The 17674-nt window shown below is 42.4% G+C and overlaps 1 protein-coding gene and 1 long non-coding RNA gene across 8 annotated transcripts in view; one reads left to right on the top strand and one right to left on the bottom strand.

Moving 5' to 3' along the window:
* Rreb1 (ras responsive element binding protein 1) overlaps window positions 1-17674 on the bottom strand; it is a 179523-nt gene that overhangs the window by 98277 nt on the left and 63572 nt on the right. The window lies entirely within an intron of this gene.
* Window positions 8603-16037, top strand: LOC114102671 (uncharacterized). Its single transcript, XR_003584560.2, has 3 exons — window positions 8603-8804; window positions 11155-11248; window positions 15902-16037. It is a non-coding gene; the product is annotated as an uncharacterized lncRNA (long non-coding RNA).

Here is a 17674-nt window from a genome sequence, read left to right as displayed (position 1 = left end):
GGTTAACGGGCAGGCTTCAGACCAGAAATGTACCTGCTTAGCAACAGAAGCATCAACTAAGCCACACTGGTTGTTCTGACACAGGAAAAAACAGTTTCTACCTGGTGAAAATTCCTGGTGATGTTTCAGTTGCCATTTTAAGCAATACACCTAATTAATCACACAAGAAACTACAGCAAAGGGAGAAAAGACCAAAGAGACTTCACATAGATTAAAGGTGTAGATCAAATCCAAGCATCAAAATGTGGGATAACACATAGGTAAAACACGCTCTGAAAATGAGAATGGATTCAGGGCTAAGAAACCTGTTCCTGGATGATACATTCGAAGAAGAGCTTGCCTACCCTCTGCCCCAACTTCTTGCTTATGTCTGCTTTGCCTTCACATCAACTCTAAGGATTCCTCAGGTAGAGATCTAATCTTTACAAAAAGAGATCTTCCTCTCCACACAGTAAAGTAAAGAGCACAGATCTCAAACATTGGACTCTTTCCCCTTAAGCATGTTTGTATGTACCCATTTTAGCAAAAGCCAAGTGCAACCCAGGGTCTCCATAACATCTTTGAAAGACATCAAATAAACATATCTACCTGAAGATTTACATATGGAAATCTTAATTTTCAGCAAATGACTGCTTCATTTCTGGAATCTCCAGGATATCAAGGGATGTGGAGTTGATTGCTGTAGGACACTTAGTGCTATTTTAACAGAAATTCTTCTCCTCAGCCAAAGTAGGGCTGATAGCAGTTAGAATGAACAATTTGGCCCAGTTGCTGAATATTTAAAACACAGAAGAAAAAGATTTTAAGACTCTTTTAACTAAAATACTGTGAAATGAACTGTAAAGAAGGAATTGTGCCCACAGAGATAACAAAACACAATATCTATTATAATTAATTACATAGGGCCAAAAATGTACATGTGAAAGAGAAAAAAACACTAGTAAAAATTCTAACATTAATAGTATCACTTTTGGAGGAAACCCTGGTTCAGGAGGAAAGAAAAAGGATAAAGTTGTCTACAAATACTTCAGAATACCACATTACAGAGTTTAGTTTTTGACAGATTCATTTAAATTATTTTTTCAATTAATAATTTTCTTATTATGGCATAGGTGACAAATAATTTGTCAGGCTGGCAGTGCAGCTCAGTGGTATAGCACTAAGCCCTGGGCTCAATCCTCAGACTACCCAAAAAAAGTACATGTTTACAGTGTACACAAGATGTTCTGATGTACAAATATGTTGTGAAATAGTTCCATCAAGCTAATTAACACATCACCTCATATACTCATTTTTTGTTATGAGAACATTTAAGATCAATCTTAAATTCTTAACTGAATACTTGATGACAAAGAGATGATGTGCAAGGTCAAAAAGAAATATATATAAGACCTAGAAAACAGTAGTAAAACTTCACAATTTCAAGCCAATTTAAAATAAAACTATAGTCACATGTCTGAGTTTTTTTTTTTTTTTTTAAGCACATGTACATAACTAAGGCACAAAATCAATCTCTTCCTTCAATACTCTCACTTATTCAGGACTGCCAACCCAACAGTTTGAACAAATTAAAGGCTTATTTCTGAAACTTACATGTGAAAAATGTAAATTGGGTCAAAGAAATTCTAGTGTGAACAAAATGGTGGTATTTAAGGCAAAAATTTGGCCTATGCAAAAAAAAAAAAAAAAGGCCACAGCGATGTTCATTGGTCTTGGGCAGAGTGGGCTGCAGAGGCCAGTTGTATCTAACAGTTGTACTCTAAACAACAAATGGTGCATTCATAAACTGCAAAAGCAAAGGCTGTTCAGAGGCTGTAAAGTCTGTACCCGACAAGATGAGCGGCTGACTTTCCTGTTGTTCCACAGTGAAGGAGGAAAAAAGGACTGAATTCAGTTAGAACAGGCTGTCACCTCAGCTGTGGCAAAACCATACAGATAAAGAGGCCCCAAGTACCATTTACTCTCTTCTAACAGGAGCTGGGTCTAATGATAATTGAGTCAACACCTCCACATAAGATAATACTGCAAGTGGCCGAGGCGGGGGGGGGCACATAAGAAACCAGAATGTGCACTCTCCCTAACCCTTCTTAAAAATCATCCCAAAACCCACAGCCTCAGATCAAGGTATTAAACATCCATAGCCCAATTACCTGTGACACTGCTTTTCCATTCCCTTAACAAAAGAAACATCTGGTACCAGCTACTGAGCATCCTTGATAATTTTGTAAGAGCTTCAACTTCTTAAAAAATTAATTAGTGGCACTGACATCTGCCAATGCCGTGGGCCTATCAAGGTCATAGCACAGGTAGCTCAATACCTCATTTAATAGAGAACAGCTTTGCAAGTAAGTATCAGATGGGAGAATTTTGGTGATTTATCATTTCTTAACCCTTTCAACATTATTTTCCCAAAAAATTCTAGAGGTTGAAACACATTCTTTTGTTTCATCAGAAGTCTCCAACAGAAATGGGCAGGTTACCTGTTTCTAGCCTTTACCCAGACAAGATGGATCAGACTCTCCTGGAGTGGGCCCTGGCTTCTGCAGTGTAGAAAAGCTTTCACCCTGGTAAAGGATCACTGTTTTGAGAAAACTAATCACCAAAGGCAGCACAGCAAAATGGGACAAATTCCAAAAGTAGAGAGGCCAGGCCCTGCCTTGTAAGTCACTGACATGGTTCTAGGATGCAACAGTGCCCTGCAATGTGTGTGTTGGGTGGGGGAACCCTGGGGGCAGTCAGTGACCCTGGCTTCAGCGTGGGTCTGAGTCACATGACTGCAGAGGTGGCAACTTACAGAGCACATGCCGGGAGGTGGTCAAGGCTGACCTCATGGACTGTCTGTGGGTAAGGCAAGGCACACTTAACAAGAAGCCGCAGAGCCCGGTGGCCTCTGACCATGAGTAGCAGTGCTGACGGTATCCCCACTGGTGATGCACTTCAAGTATAGAACATCAAGAAACGACCCAGCTGAATGGGCTCATTTTTATAATTAAACTGATCCTGGAAAAGGAGAGACTTGAAACAGAGCAGTGAGACAAGTCAAGCGGGCTCCGCTTTCAGGAGACAGGCACATGGTTCTGAGCACAGGACGGTGGGCGACAGCGCCTGCCTGACACCCCGGGAAGATGTAAACCCAGCAGCCCTGCAGCTGGTTCGGCTGTTTTGGCCTTTTGCCTCCATTCTCTCTCTGGAAAGCAGGTCACGTCCCCCTTCCAGGCTGGGGCCATTCTCCAGCCTCTCCGTGTGGAGGCTGCTCCGCGGGGCTCCTCCAGCAAGGGCGACCACCCTCCTGTCACACAGGCCTTGGCTGGGCGCTTCCGAGCCTCAGGCTGCTTCCACTCCAAAACAGTCAGCAGGGAGGCCAAATGTTCTAACCGACTTATTCTGGGAGGTGGATACACAACACGCGCGGGCAAGCCAATGCCTAAGCAGAACTTCCGAAAACTGAAAAGTGGTAGAGCTGAAAGTCCTCAAATTAGCAAAGTAATAATAATAAAGTATAAGGGGACTAGCTCAGGACGCACTTCTAATCTCTCCCTGAGGGGATTTTTTTTTTTTTTTTTTTTTGAGGTTCAGTAGCTAAACGAGCTCCTGAAGACCCTTGGTCGTCGTTAGGCTGCTGCTCGAGCGGCCACAGGGTGCCGTGCGCCTCTCTGGAGGAACAGCGCGTCGAGCTCTGCGGGCAGAGACGCCGCGCGGGGGAAGGCCGTCAAGGGCCGGCTCGCCCCGCCCCCGGCGACCAGCCAGCCAATCGGGGCCTGCCGCCTTGACTGACGGCCCAGCTGCCCACTCGCGGGAGCCGAGAAGGGGCGGGCGGTGGAGCAGGTCCCGCTGCAGCAGAACCCGCTGACCCAGGGCAGTGTCCACCATCGGCTGCCTGCTACCTCTGCCCGGGAGGGCACGGACAAACCCTCGAGGGCCGGGACACCGCGGCTCCGGCAGCTGTGCGAACGCACGCCTGCTCAGTGCCTTCTCGGTGCACAATGGCTGTGAGGCCCGGCTCGGCGCCGACTGTCTTCCTCTGTACCTCCCAGGGAACCCCAGGCCACCGACCTGCTCCCTCGTTCCACAGGCCCCTGGCCCGGAGCGCTGGGTCAACCAGGCAAGCAACTGGGCCGAGAGCACAGGACCTAAATGCACTTCTGAAGCCTAAACTCCGTGCTTCCGTGCAGGGGAGCCACCCTACAGAAAACTCTCGTGTAGCAGCTTTAGAGCTGGCTCCCACAGTCACGGCAGACCCACCAGCCAGCCAGGGAGAAAAGAGAAGAAAACCATGACCAGGGCCCACTGCTTAGTGTCAGTGCTTCCATACCTGCTGGACTGGAAAGGCAAGCAGACAATTCTTACTGTCAATAATGTCTAAAAGTTGCATATCCTTTTCACTAAAAATAAGCACATTCCTATTTTCGAAAATGATACAGGCAAAAGTTTTGGAATATTACACGATACCCGAAACTTGCATGCTTATTCTATATTTGGCAATATTTCATTATAGCACTTGGTTTATGAGTTACTGTGCTAACTGCGGAAACCAAACTGACCAGCACAAGGAAATCCCGAATTATCTTTGAGAAAGAAAAAAAAAAAAAAGGAAATCCCTGTAACAGTGAAAAGAATCTCCAGTATCACCATGATAAATGTTACATTACTTTTTCATTGGGCCTTGAGCACTTTTCATCCTAGAAGGATGCCCTGAAGAGTGATTTCCCCCCCTCTTAATGACAGGAAAAAGAAGAAAAAATCTTGAAATCTCTTGTGTTGCCACTCAGATGGAGCATCTGAACCCATCTGTTAAACCGAATACACAAAAGCAGAGGCAAAGCAGCCCGCATAAAGAGAGGCAATTTACTAAGCGTTGATACTGATGTCTTTCTCCTAAATTCTCAATAATTAAAAAAAAAAAAAAAAATCAACATCCATGTGACCTTGGACTCTCTCATTTTCATCTGTCTCTTGCAGTACACACTCTTTGCTAACCATTCAGCACACTGCAAGCCCTGATAAAAGTAGTTAATGTTTACTGAAACCTGCGCATGAACTGTACTAAACCCGATAGGAGTGAAAAGGCAAAGTTCTGTTAACAGCATCCATATACTATAAAAAAAAAAAAAAAAAAAAAGCTGGGGTGGGGGGTGGGCCAAGAAGGAATTTTTTTTTAAAATTAGAACCTAAAATTTCTCACTGATGTGAAATACACATTTCCAAAGTTTAATGAATTAAGTCAATATATATCACCATGAAAAGATGCTTTGGGTATATTTTGTTATCTCTGGAAATTTGACACAAATTTTTAAGTTTTTTTTTAAAACAGAATTTAAAACTAAAATGTATTTATATTTCATGTTTTCTCACACTTTTTTGAAGACCATTTACCTAATCAATAACTGACTTTATACTCTAAAGCATTTATCTTAATAGCTATATGTAGGTTACAGCTGAAGAACTATTCCATGAAAAAATAAACTTAACATTTCAATGGTTATCGTCTAAATACTATTCCTCCCTTTAGTTTTCCAAATGTAAAAACAGTTAACCTCGGTCTAATCAGATTTTTAATTCTAACATCTTACTATTAAACTCACTGTAAATAAATTGAATTCAATATCAGGACTTCCCAATATTGTTTTTCTCCCACTTCTATACTATCCCTTTTTCTCCAATAACCTTAGTTAAAATAAAATTTCAACGTACTCATATACACATACACAGACTGTATCCAGAACAGGATGCTCTCAAGGTGTTTAAAGCCAACTTTCTCTCTCCCATCCCCCCTTGCTTAAAGAGTAGCAATAGAATCAGTCACCTTGGAAACAAACATCACCCAGTGTTTGCAGAACAAACAATGGTACCTTTTCAGCCAGTACCAGGCAGGCAGGGCAAGGGGCAGCCAAGCAATTCTGGGCCCTACAGCAGTGCTAACATATTACATTCATCCAGTGCACCAAAAAGTAGTTCAGTACTAAAAATGAAGTGCTCTCCCATGTGTGAACCTTTGGCTAGAAACTCATACAAAGTGAGGTTTAAGTCAAGTAAGGCTACCCTGAGTTAGAAAAAAGTCTTTATTACTTTTGGAATTGTTTTAGATGCCTCATGAATAAGGTAAGCTACACTCTTGTCACTGAGGATTACCTTCTCCAAAAACTAGGAAGAAGTTGCTTTAAAAAATTTTTTCCTGTAATTACTCCTGCCAAACCATCGTGTCATTTTTCTTTTAATATGCCACCATATACTGGTTTTAAAAATATATATGTTGCTTGGCACTTTAATCCACATATGAATTTCTAGTATTGATAAGAAATCTCACTGTAACCTAGAAAATTAAATGACAATTTCTAGAACTCTTAAAAAAAAAAAAAAACAGTGCTAAAGAGATACTTTATATGGGCCTCGGATATAGCAATAACTACTTTTTGACCTTGGATAACAGCAATGACTAAAGTTTTTTTACTGAAAACTTAAAAAAAAAACTAATCAATTTTGAGTAGTTCAAGGCTTAGGGGAGATTTTGGTTGTTACTGTTTTTAAAAATCCCAAATGGGTAGTTAATTTAAAAAATATACACGTGCTCCTCAGATCCTTCAGAATGAAATTTTTAAATGTCCAACGAAAGTAACAGTTTCCTCCTTAGTTTGGGTGTGTGCCGAAGTTTTCCTTCCCACCAATTAAGAAAGAAGGCTGGGCCCAACTGAATTATTTGGACAGGAGTTTGATGTCAGTTAAATACCACAGTAACTGGCATTTTCTATCACCTCCAGACTAAGGCACAAATGCCTAATTAACATGGACCAACATGCAGCTTAAACTGGAAAAGTGCCTGTCCTTTTTCTTTCTTTCTTTCTTTCTTTTTCCCCCCTCAAAGATTTAGGTCTTTAACATCCTTGAGTTAGAGTGCACAAAGGGTGTCTAATGCCATCTGACTGAGGTGTAAAAGTCTAATTAACTAATGCTTTTTTGCAGCGACAGTAAATCAGTTAACATTATTAATCTTCCTGTCCGGGCATAAGAGAGTGAGGAGAGCCATTGAAACGGAGCTAAACGCTTAGACTAGGTACCCTTGAAAACGAAAAGGAATTCTGGAAGTGATGACTGATGACACTGAAAACTACTGAGAAATACTTAAAAATCCAGCCCCTCGGCCTTGCACCAGGCAGCTACTTGGATCGCTGAGGCTACAGCTCTAGAGGAGAGGAAGAGGAGGAGCCAGGCCAGGGCAGAGACTCCCATCACCCATCCTTTCCTTCCAGCGCCCCAGGCAGGAGAGCACAATGTGGAGCCTTCCGTGCCTTCATCTAATACTGCACCTTTCCAAGTCATTTCTTTAGTACAACAAACAGAAATTACTACCTGCAGTAGTTTGAACAAATGACTCCAACAGCTGGGCCAGTTAAGCTAGTTTCAGTAAACCAACAACTCTCTTAACATTTGGCTTCTTAGTTTTGCTCATATATCAGGCATCCCAAAACATACATACATATTATATTCACACTAGCAACCACGAACTTATCAGATGCACCCCCTGAATGCCAAAATCTGATGAGAAAATGCCAGCAGCCAGTTTCTGAACCATGCCTTGGTCTGTACAGAGACAATGGCAGTTAACAGCCCCTCCAGCTGTCCTTCCAGGATTTCAACTCCCTATCCTTGCCCCCCTCCACACTGCACCCCAGGGGGCAGGGAGGAGGCATCAGCTGGAGCCCTACTCTCTTCTCCCCTTGCAGCTCCTGCCAGTTCCTCGCAGGCCCTGGGACATGACTGCCCACCTCCTGACAGTGGCTAAATGTGACGAGTCAGCCCTGGGCTTTGGGGAAGGAACTCCCAGTGCTGAGCCACTCCTGGCCCCAGATCCAGGGTGATGACCCCAAGTGCAGCAGCTTCCTCCATCTTCTGGAAGAACATCTCAAAGGGGCAGAGCTGGGAAAGGAAGTGAAAGGAGGAGGCCAGGTGCCGAGGCTTTATCTTTCCCCCTCAGGTTTCTGTTTCACTGTCCCCTCTTGAAGGAGGATGTGAACTGATGCAGACTTTTTAAACAAAATTCTAAGGGCAACACATGTTTGATTAAGAACAACCTTTTAAAAGTCACCTAGTAATACAGAACCCTTGAAAGCATCATGTCCAGAATTCAGTCCGTTCTTAATAGATATCTATGCACTCTTTATGGGTTTAGAAGTGTTTAGGACTATTATTCATGACTTTGGGCACTACTCCCCCTACAAATCACCTCTTTTTTCTATTCAAGAAGGTATCTGGGTGTGAAGCTCACCCACAGTACAAAGGTGAGGGGTTACTGGTCCCACTGTACAGATGGCCAGAGTCCTTTAACTGAGACTGGCTGGCCCTCTAGACACCTGTCACCTCTCCCACCAGGTCTACTTCATTAAAGCAATTCTCCCTGCCTATGTTTAGCACTTGCAAAAATATATAAACAAAATGATCTTTTAAAAGTGGTGCTGGCTTCCCAAACTCTATTCTTTCCGAAGATCAGCTGATAAATACTGTCTACCTTGCTTTGCTAAGAAACTGCTGATGATTCTCTAGAGCAACTTGAAAAGGCTATAAAAATTTCAAAGAAAGGCAAATTAAATGTTTTTGAAAAATATACAGATAGTAACTAAAATAGTAAACAAAATACCTGCTCCTAGCGAGAGCTCAGAAAAAGGTAAGACTTGGAGATGCTTTTCCTGGAGACAACAACACAGAAACATCAGCAATGAGTCAGCTCCTCCCCCACCAGCATCCTGGGCAGTTAAGCAACGCAACGAAGCTGTTGTGAGAAACCAAGAATGCAGAGAGAAGAAGCACCCCTGGTAAGTAACCATAACTATTTGTCCAGCACCTCATTTTAATAAGAGGAACAGACAACCATAAGAGAATGAAGAGAAGGTTTCCGAGAAAGGTTCAATGGGCCAGATGGTCTTTAAGTTGCTGCCCTGCCTTAAAGTAATTTTCAAGATGCCTAGAAATTCTCTAGATTTATGATACTTTTATGGAAAGGACAATAACTTCTATCTTTATTAAGGTTTTTCTGTTTGCTGGTACGGATTAGAAAGAAAGGAAATACTACCTAGAGGCATTATTATGTCACCTTGTAAGAATATGATACAAGAAATATATTCTGTCCATTTTAGAGATGGAAAAACCAAGGCACAAAGAACATCATTTCATTAACTGTAATCAAGGTTGAACTTGGAGCTAACAAATGCAGCCCTCTCTAAGAGGTCACGGTGAATAATTAAAAGGGCCAAGGGGAGTATGTGCAGGGCCCTGTTGAAATGTTTCTGACAGTCTGGCTGATTCAGTTCACTTCTCCAAGTCCATGCTTTCTTCTGAAACAGAGGTGGTGTTGGGGTACACTGGGAACTGTTCCATCTATGAGCAGGTGGGAACAAAATGCCTCTTCCTGGCTTGTGACATACAGTGGCCTTCAGCTCCTCTCTGACTCTAGTCATTCCTGGAGTCAGTGACTTCTACTTGCAGCTAGTAACTGATCTAATCATCATTTTCCTGACATTAGACCTTAGTTATTCACATGTAGAACCAGTCTTCCTCTAGGGCAGAGCCCTCCAGGGAGTTATTTCAAGGTATTCCCAAGCATCTACGAACCAAGTAAATTTACACATACATGTATTATTATCTTGCAAGTGTATGAGAACACTGCTATAGTTAATAAAAGATAAATTCCACTAAAATGTTATTAAGAGTTTTTTGTTGTTACACTCCCCAACAGATCCTAAACATATAATTAAAATTGTTTGGTCTGGACTTTTTGTTTTGAACATTAAAAGAGACTCTTATATTTGGAAAGGTTTGAGAATAAGTACTCTAGGATATCTAAATAGCATGACATTGATTACAGCAAAATATACCACTAAAATAAAAACCAGAAATAAGGAATATATCGCACCATATGGAATATCCACAACATATATGCCTTAGGTAAAATGAAAAACTTCTCAAGAGAGTCTGACCCTGTATGTATGTATGTATGTATGTATGCATGCATGCATGCATGCAAGGCTAGAGTTCAAACCCAGGACTTCATTACATCCCCAGCCCCAAGTGTGATCCTTTAGAACTTTTTTTTTTTTTAACTGCTCAATTTGTTCTGCATTGTTTTGCTTTTTAAATAATCTACTTATTTATTGCTTTGCTGAGGATTGAACCCAAGGGTCTCCTTCATGACAGGCAAATTCTCTACCACTAAACTATATCCTCAGTCCCATTATTCACTGTTGAATCTCACTTGTACCATGAAAGATTATATGCTATCCAAAATACAAACACATTTAGTTAGTTCAGTATTTTCTTCTATAAAGTAAATCAATTTCTAGCAGGATGGGTGATGTACACCAGTAATCCCAGCATTTTGGGAGACTGAGGCAAGGATTACAAATTAGAGGCTAGTCTCAGCAATTTAGCAAGAGTCTGTCTCAAAATAAAAAAGCAAGAAGGTATAGGGATGTATCTAAATGGCAAAATGCCCCTGGGTTTAATTCCTGGTTCCTCGATAAATAAATAAATTGCTGATTAACTCCATAATCATAATTTAATCCTAGATTGGTTTCATTTAACCTAGGAAAATCTTTTCTCCCCTCTCTCAATGAGTGCCCAAGGGATGTCAAATAATTAAAACATTAGCTCATGACCACCCTCCCCCCAATTATGCCAAATGACAATGTGGTTTTTGTGTCAAAGAATATTTGAATACACCAGAAAAGACCTGTCATATTATATTAAATTTTGAAAAGACGGATGTAATTTTAAAGGCATGTGTAAAAAAAATTTTTTTTAATTGTCCATACCAGATAGAAGAAGATATACAGTAAAGCATAAACGATGGTGATCTGGGACCTGTGAGAGTAAATAATTCTACTTTCTTTTCCTTTTAGTTCATTTAAATTTTTCCTCAGTGAATGAGTCATAGGTGCAACAAAGTAATAAACTATCTAATGGGGAAAAAAAGTTTTAATCCTTAGGACTATTTCCTTGGTGATCTCTGAGTAACGGGATGACAGGTCATTTTGATTTTCTTCATAGGCCTTCCTATTATCTACAGTGAATATGGACATTCTATAGTGGGAACGTTTACACGGGAGTGATTCTGATTTGCCGGCTTGTGGTAATAATGATATAATCTGCTCACTAACACCCTAACAGGAGGATAACTGTGTCTCCACCACACAAGTGTATAGACGAGGCCCCTGAGGACAAGACCTCAGGCTCCTGGCTCGGCAGGATGCAGACATCTAAGGTAATCCACCACCCAAGTACACCACTCCACACCCCGCTCTGCCCGCCCCCCATGCAGGCCTCATCTTCCTCACCTGTCAATTAAGGGAGGGTAAGGAAAGTAAATGAACCATGGACCCTATGGCCCTTCCCAGCTCAAGCCTCTGTGATTATAAACAAAGATGCAAACGTAGCTTAATCAAATCTTGCCAGTCCTAAACAGCATCCCCGGATAGATCTGAACTGATTTTTCCAATCTGACTATTTGTATTACTATTTGTATTACCTAATAGTAAAGCAAAGATAGGAACATTCGATTATTTGAATTTGCTTTTAAAAGTTTCTGTGGATCTGATTCAAATTTTGATATGTCAAGATCATTGTACTTTCATGTTTAACTAATTAAAACAAATAAAAAATAAATAAAATGAAAAGAAAAAAGTTTCTGTGGCTAGCAAATTTCTACCTTTACTAATCTGTGGAACAATTCTGCCTGAAATGAAGGCTCATGACAATGAATGGCTCTAATCATGACAAATACAAGGCTGCTTACTGACATCTGCGCTATGCCTGATGCTGAGTATTTATATGTTTTACATCATGCTGTATAATCCCACAACATAGATCTGATTGCATCCATTTTACACGTGTTAAAAAAGATCTGTTCAGAAAAAAGACCTGAGAGAGGATGGGCAGAAGTTGTTTTCACCCACGATGTGTGCCTGCTGAGTCACCCAACCATTCCATCTCAACGTCTCCACCTGCCAACCAGGTCAAATAACCCCTGCCTCATTCATTCCCTCAGTGAGCCAGCATGTACCAGGCACTATGGTAGGTGGTAGGGATGCATCAGTGAATACAAATGTTTAAAAAGAACAAAAAGACTACATGGAGCTTACACTCTAGTATAAAAAACAAGATTTTTCGCAAAAAAAAAAAAAAAAAAGTGCCTAATACTTAGCGCTAAATAATCATTACCTGCCTTCTCCCAACTCCCTTTAACAATGGAAAAAGCAGTAGAAAACACAACCAACAAAAGCCATCAGCTTTGACAGCCCCCAAGAAGAAAAATTTTTGCTTAATAAACATATGCAGAAGAGCAGAAACTAAGAGTACACATGTACTGGAGTACACTAGCCTGGATTTGAATTTCGACTCACTGGCTGAAGTGACCTTGGGCTAGTTAAGTACACTAAGTCCCAGCTTCCTCATCTGTAATATGGAAATAACAATGACATCATAAAGTAGAGGCAAAGATTAAATGAGATGAAGTACAGAAAGTGAAGGTTAAGGTGTCTTCTATACCTTCAGAGTACATGGAATGATTAGTACAATCTCCTCAAAGCCTACCTTCCATATCTGCAAAATGACAAAGATCATACCAACTTGATAGGGTTGTGGTGAACGCTGCAGAGAAAATGCACAGAAAGTGTTCAGCGTGACTGGTGTATGATGGCACTTATTTATTTCATAAAAATGACTAGAGAATGGGGAGCAGGCAGGGATGGCATCCTTCAGCAATGGACCCCATGGCCAGTGCTCATAAAAGCCTTCCCTGGGAAGAGCACTGTGCTCCTAGTACCAGGCGCCAGGCAGCTTCCCCGCAGAGCAGGATCAGATGCAGGTGGTTGTGAAATGACAAATGCAACTGAATCTGAGTCACCAGGGATGACGTCCAGAGTGTGTGGATTAGGTCGGCCCTGGCTCCGGTTGCCTCTCTTTTAGGCACTTCCAGCTTTACCAGAGGGCTAAAGAGAGCAAAGGAGAGCAGTGGAAGGGGATTTACTACTACTTTGCAGGTTTTTAAAGGAAGGAGTGTTGGCTAAGGAGGATCAAAATGATCTGGGGGGAATTATCAGTAAAAGCTATACATCCAGACTTGCTCTTGTCCCAGTTAGGTCAGATGAAAGGACCCTTCTCTACTTGTGGACGGAGGCAGAAACACCAGCATCCAAAATTTCAGCGTGACTCCAAAACTGGGCCAGGGAAGGAAAGTCAGGAGATGAGCTCAAGTGCTGCTGCTATAACACATGGGGGGCCACAGGCAAGTCCACAGCACTCTGGGCCTGTCATCCTAATGGACCAGCAACTCTACTCAACACCACACATCTCAGGACATGGACGTGCAGGAAAGCTTTGAGGCATACCTTCAGGAAGGCCACTATATTATATACAAGCCCCTTCACCAACATTGTAAACACCATACATTGTTTAAGTAAATGAGCTCCCCAAAAGGAATCTCCTCCAGGCCAATGGGGGGGGGGGGGGGCGGGCAAACTGGAACCTGAGCATCCAGCTGCCAGGCCACACCTTTCCTACCATAGGACATCATCTGTTTCAAAGGTGGCTCACCTAGAATTGAGCTATGAAGTCAAATATTAAGCCAGAGGATGTGATTCAGCTTTTCAACACGTTGGTGGCTATAAAGAAATAAAGCTTCCTTGTGTGCAAATCAGGGAAGTGGCTCTAGGCAGTTCAGAGATCCTGAGCATGGCCACTTGGTTCATCCTGTACCAGCTGCCCTGGGATGCACTCTCTGCCTCAGGCCAAAAGCAGGGAGTGAAGGGGACACTGTGGCCATCAAAGCACAGATGCAAAAACCCCACTCTCCCTTTTGAGGATGTGGCCAAGGTCTCAGCAGGCCAACCTGTCACTTCTCTGCTCAAAAACAAAGGACTCCCTACCACTTACAGAAGGAAAGGTGGACTTCTGCCCTACCCCACCCTGGCCCCACGTAAACCTCCAACCCTATCATCTTCTAGTACATCATCTTCAACACCAAATTACAGCCTGAACTGCAAACCCACCTGCCCTCTCCCGCTGGGACCTCAGCCCCTGCTTGTGCTTTTCCAGGAAGCACAGACCCAGTCCCGTGTGCTTCCGTGAGCCCTGGCCTTCCCATGGGAACTTGGCACAGGGTCCACGTGGGCTGCAAATTCCTTTCACAACGTAAACTCCCCAAAGGCAAGAACCACCATGTTCCACGTGCCTAAACCAAATGTCCTGGATACAGAAGTTGCTCAACTGAGGCTATTTCAAACTGAAGTTGGAGGCAATCAAATATCATGGGATGCTCAAACCTAAGCAAGATGAAAAGAATCAAGACAAATGAGTTGAGTCAAGGGGTAGGAATTTTCCAGGTACCAAGATGGAGGGAAATTATCTACAACAACAACAACAAAAAACAATCCTTGAGCTGGGGGTGTAGCTTAGTGGTAAAGCATTCACCTAGGACCTGGGTTTAATCCCTAGCACCATCCAAAAAAAAAAAAAGACTGTCTTGTAAGACTATGGAAATGTGGAAATGGGCCACGAGGCTTCCTGGCTGACTTCACTAAGTGTATGATCTCAGAAATATTAAACATCTCAAAGCCTCACTTCCTTATCTTTAAAAAGAGGAGAAAGGTAGCTAAGCCTCTATCTGTGGTTGTGGCCATTACACATGGACATAAATTGTGTTTTCCTTCCCCCAACAGCATATAACCAGGCAGGTCACACATGCAAAAGGAATCCAATGAGCAACACTTCCAGATGCTTCCCTATCCCAAAGCCTGGTCCCCCAATGACTCTCTTCAGCTTACCAGAATTTCATTTTCTCCTGCACAATTCTAGCTCCAATGAGTAAACAGATTTTTAAAAAATTAGCAGGGAAAAAAAAAAAAAAGATTGTCAGGAATATGTAAAAATCACAAAATATATCAACCCATTTTAGGTGGTGTGAAATGATTAAAGTTTGTATTCTACTCAACCCACCAAATTTACAGGGGGCCTACCCACATTTTTCACAACCCTCTCAGCTGGATCCTTTAGTCTGTGAGTACAAGCTATGAAATGTATAAAGTCAGGCCCATAAAAAAATTAATATTTCCTCCCCAGAGGAGAGAAGCCCCTGAAAACCTAGGCGTACAAGGGAATATTCTCTCTATAATAATTACTAAGTCACTGCTATCTGACTTTGGGGCCTGCTATCTGACTTTTTTCACATCCACTCCAATTTTTTTTTAATATTTATTTTTTAGGTGTAGATGGACACAACACAATGCCTTTATTTTTATGTGGTGCTGAGGATCGAACCCGGGTCCCGCCTATGCTAGGCAAGCGCTCTACCGCTGAGCCACAACCCCAGCCCGCACTCCAATTTTTTAAGCCTTGGACACATGCTCTCCCCTTGCTGGCCCTTTCCCCAATACCTAGGGAGGTGGATCCAAGCAGAATATGGGAGAATCTGCAGGGCAGGGCTGCTACCTGGTTGAGGTCGTGTTATGCAGCTGAGCAGGTTGCTAGCAACAGCTGTAAGACAGCCCCATCTTATGAACAAATTCTGTTTCCACGAGAAGCTTCCAGCCCCTAAAGTTTTCTCCCATCGGGTCATCAAGATTGCAAATTAGCTAGCTATCTGCCTGCTCCCACTCCTAGCCTGCATTTGCTCCAGCTAACATACAAACGAAAGATTATAATGAATAAGTCATCCTCATTTGACTCCCAGGGTTCACCTACTAATATTTTTGAAGGAAAAGAAATGAGCTTCCTCTAAAGACTTCTGCTTTCCGACGAGCTAAAATAATTGAAATTAGTAAAATACAATTAAGGAAGTTTAAACATTGTCTAATTGAATTCTATCTGCTGCAAATAAATATTCCTACCACCTTTCAATCATTCTTATTATTTTTTTCAGGCTGAGCAAGTACTCTACTGCTGAGCTACACCCCCTGTCCTTAATTGTCACTTAACACTGCTTCAGAAGGCAGCTCACAAGCCCAGGGCTTCAAAATTTCTTGAAATCAAAAAAGGGAAGAAATTATTCCATTAAAGAGGGCACCAGATTTCAGGTTCATGGTGCACTTTGCCAAACATGCTGTCTCCTCAATTTTTCTAATGGGTTAGCGGTGCTCTCTCTCAAGCACAGGGCCGCTCACATCAGGGCCCCGCTTCGAGGCACTTGGGGGGCCCACAATCCACAACAGCCTATGAAATGGAGCTCCAGCCAATTTTTCCAGGGTCAACACCTTTCACACCCCAACCTGACACAGCATTCTACCCTCCAGCCACACTCTCTGTCCTAGTCTGTCTCCCCCCCCACCCAAAAGCTTCATATTTTTGTATTCTAGGTCCTGTACTTAAACTATTTTTTCTGCCCAGAAGAACGTTTTGTTTTCCCTTCCCCACATCCTTCTCCACATGGCACTCTTCAGAATCAAGGACATCACTTCCTCTGTCCCCAGTGTCTTGCTGACTGTGAGATTCGGGGCAGAGACCATGTTTTTACTCATCCTTGTGTCTCCAGAGCCATGTACCTGGGGTTAGGTGTCAAGGCCTGGAGACCAAAGCAGGTTCTCCCGTGGTGATCTTCCACATTCAAAAAAGCAGGAGCACAGAATTGCCTAATCCTGATTGCTTCTCACTATTCTTCTGCTGAAATTACCAAATTGCCCTAAGCAAAATAACAATGAGAGCAATAGTAGTAAATAGAGAACACAGGTCAGTTATGATCCAGCCGGTAGCTTACAAGCCTCAAATTTTGTTTTGTTACTACTTTACTTTGTTACTACTTTGAAAATAATCTTCATCCACAGACCCAACAACAACAGGGAACAGACCTTCAAATGCATGTCAAATTCAAGATCTGCCAGTTCTATAACTGGCTGAGACCCCACCGCCCATAAACGGAACAAGGTGACCCCATAAACGGAACCTCCCATAAATGGAACAAGAAACATTGGTGACTTCAACCTCCAACACCCTAGGAAAGATGGGACATCTTCTCACCATCCTCTACCCAGCATGGCTCCTCCTCCTTAAAAAACAAAAAAGCAAAGAACACCCCCTAGAGACAACTTTATTTGAATCCAGACAAGTTTTAAGATTAGGTTAGTAATTAAATCAGTTCACTTGCTGTTCCTACTTCACTAGCACCAAAGATCATCACTGAGTCTCTGAGAATCACCAATTCCAGAGCAAAATTTCCAGTTTATATACTGAAGAAAATAACAGTGACTTATTACAACATAAAACAACAAACCTGTTTTTCAAGGCACTGGTCCTGCAGAAACCCAAAGCCAAAATAAATTCCTCACTTATGCAGCACGCAGTTTACAGTCTTTTCAGAAGTGGTCAAGGTGCCACTTATTTTGAAATAGGGTTCTGGAACTTTCAGTGAGGTTAAAAGGGGGTGTCCACAATTAAGAGAGAGGAAACCCCCTCCCCCCAACACACCATTTATCACACAAAGGAACATCCTACACTTCTTTCATTTCCAGGGCACCTCGCATCTCATGAAAGGATGCCTCTAGTCCACGTGTGAACTTTCCAGTGGGGCCCTGGTGAAAACTCCCTTCTAGGCAGGATTTACTTGGGGCGACACCCTACACCTCTTCCAGCTATCTCCCACGGTGCAGGCACTTGACATTCTGCTTTAGTGTCCCCCTGATCTCCCCTTCTAGGACACAAA

Source organism: Marmota flaviventris, chromosome 6, assembly GCF_047511675.1.
Source record: "Marmota flaviventris isolate mMarFla1 chromosome 6, mMarFla1.hap1, whole genome shotgun sequence".
NCBI lineage: Eukaryota > Metazoa > Chordata > Mammalia > Rodentia > Sciuridae > Marmota > Marmota flaviventris.
The sequence above is the reverse complement of the archived record's forward strand: the minus strand, read 5'-3'. Positions and strand labels throughout refer to the sequence as shown.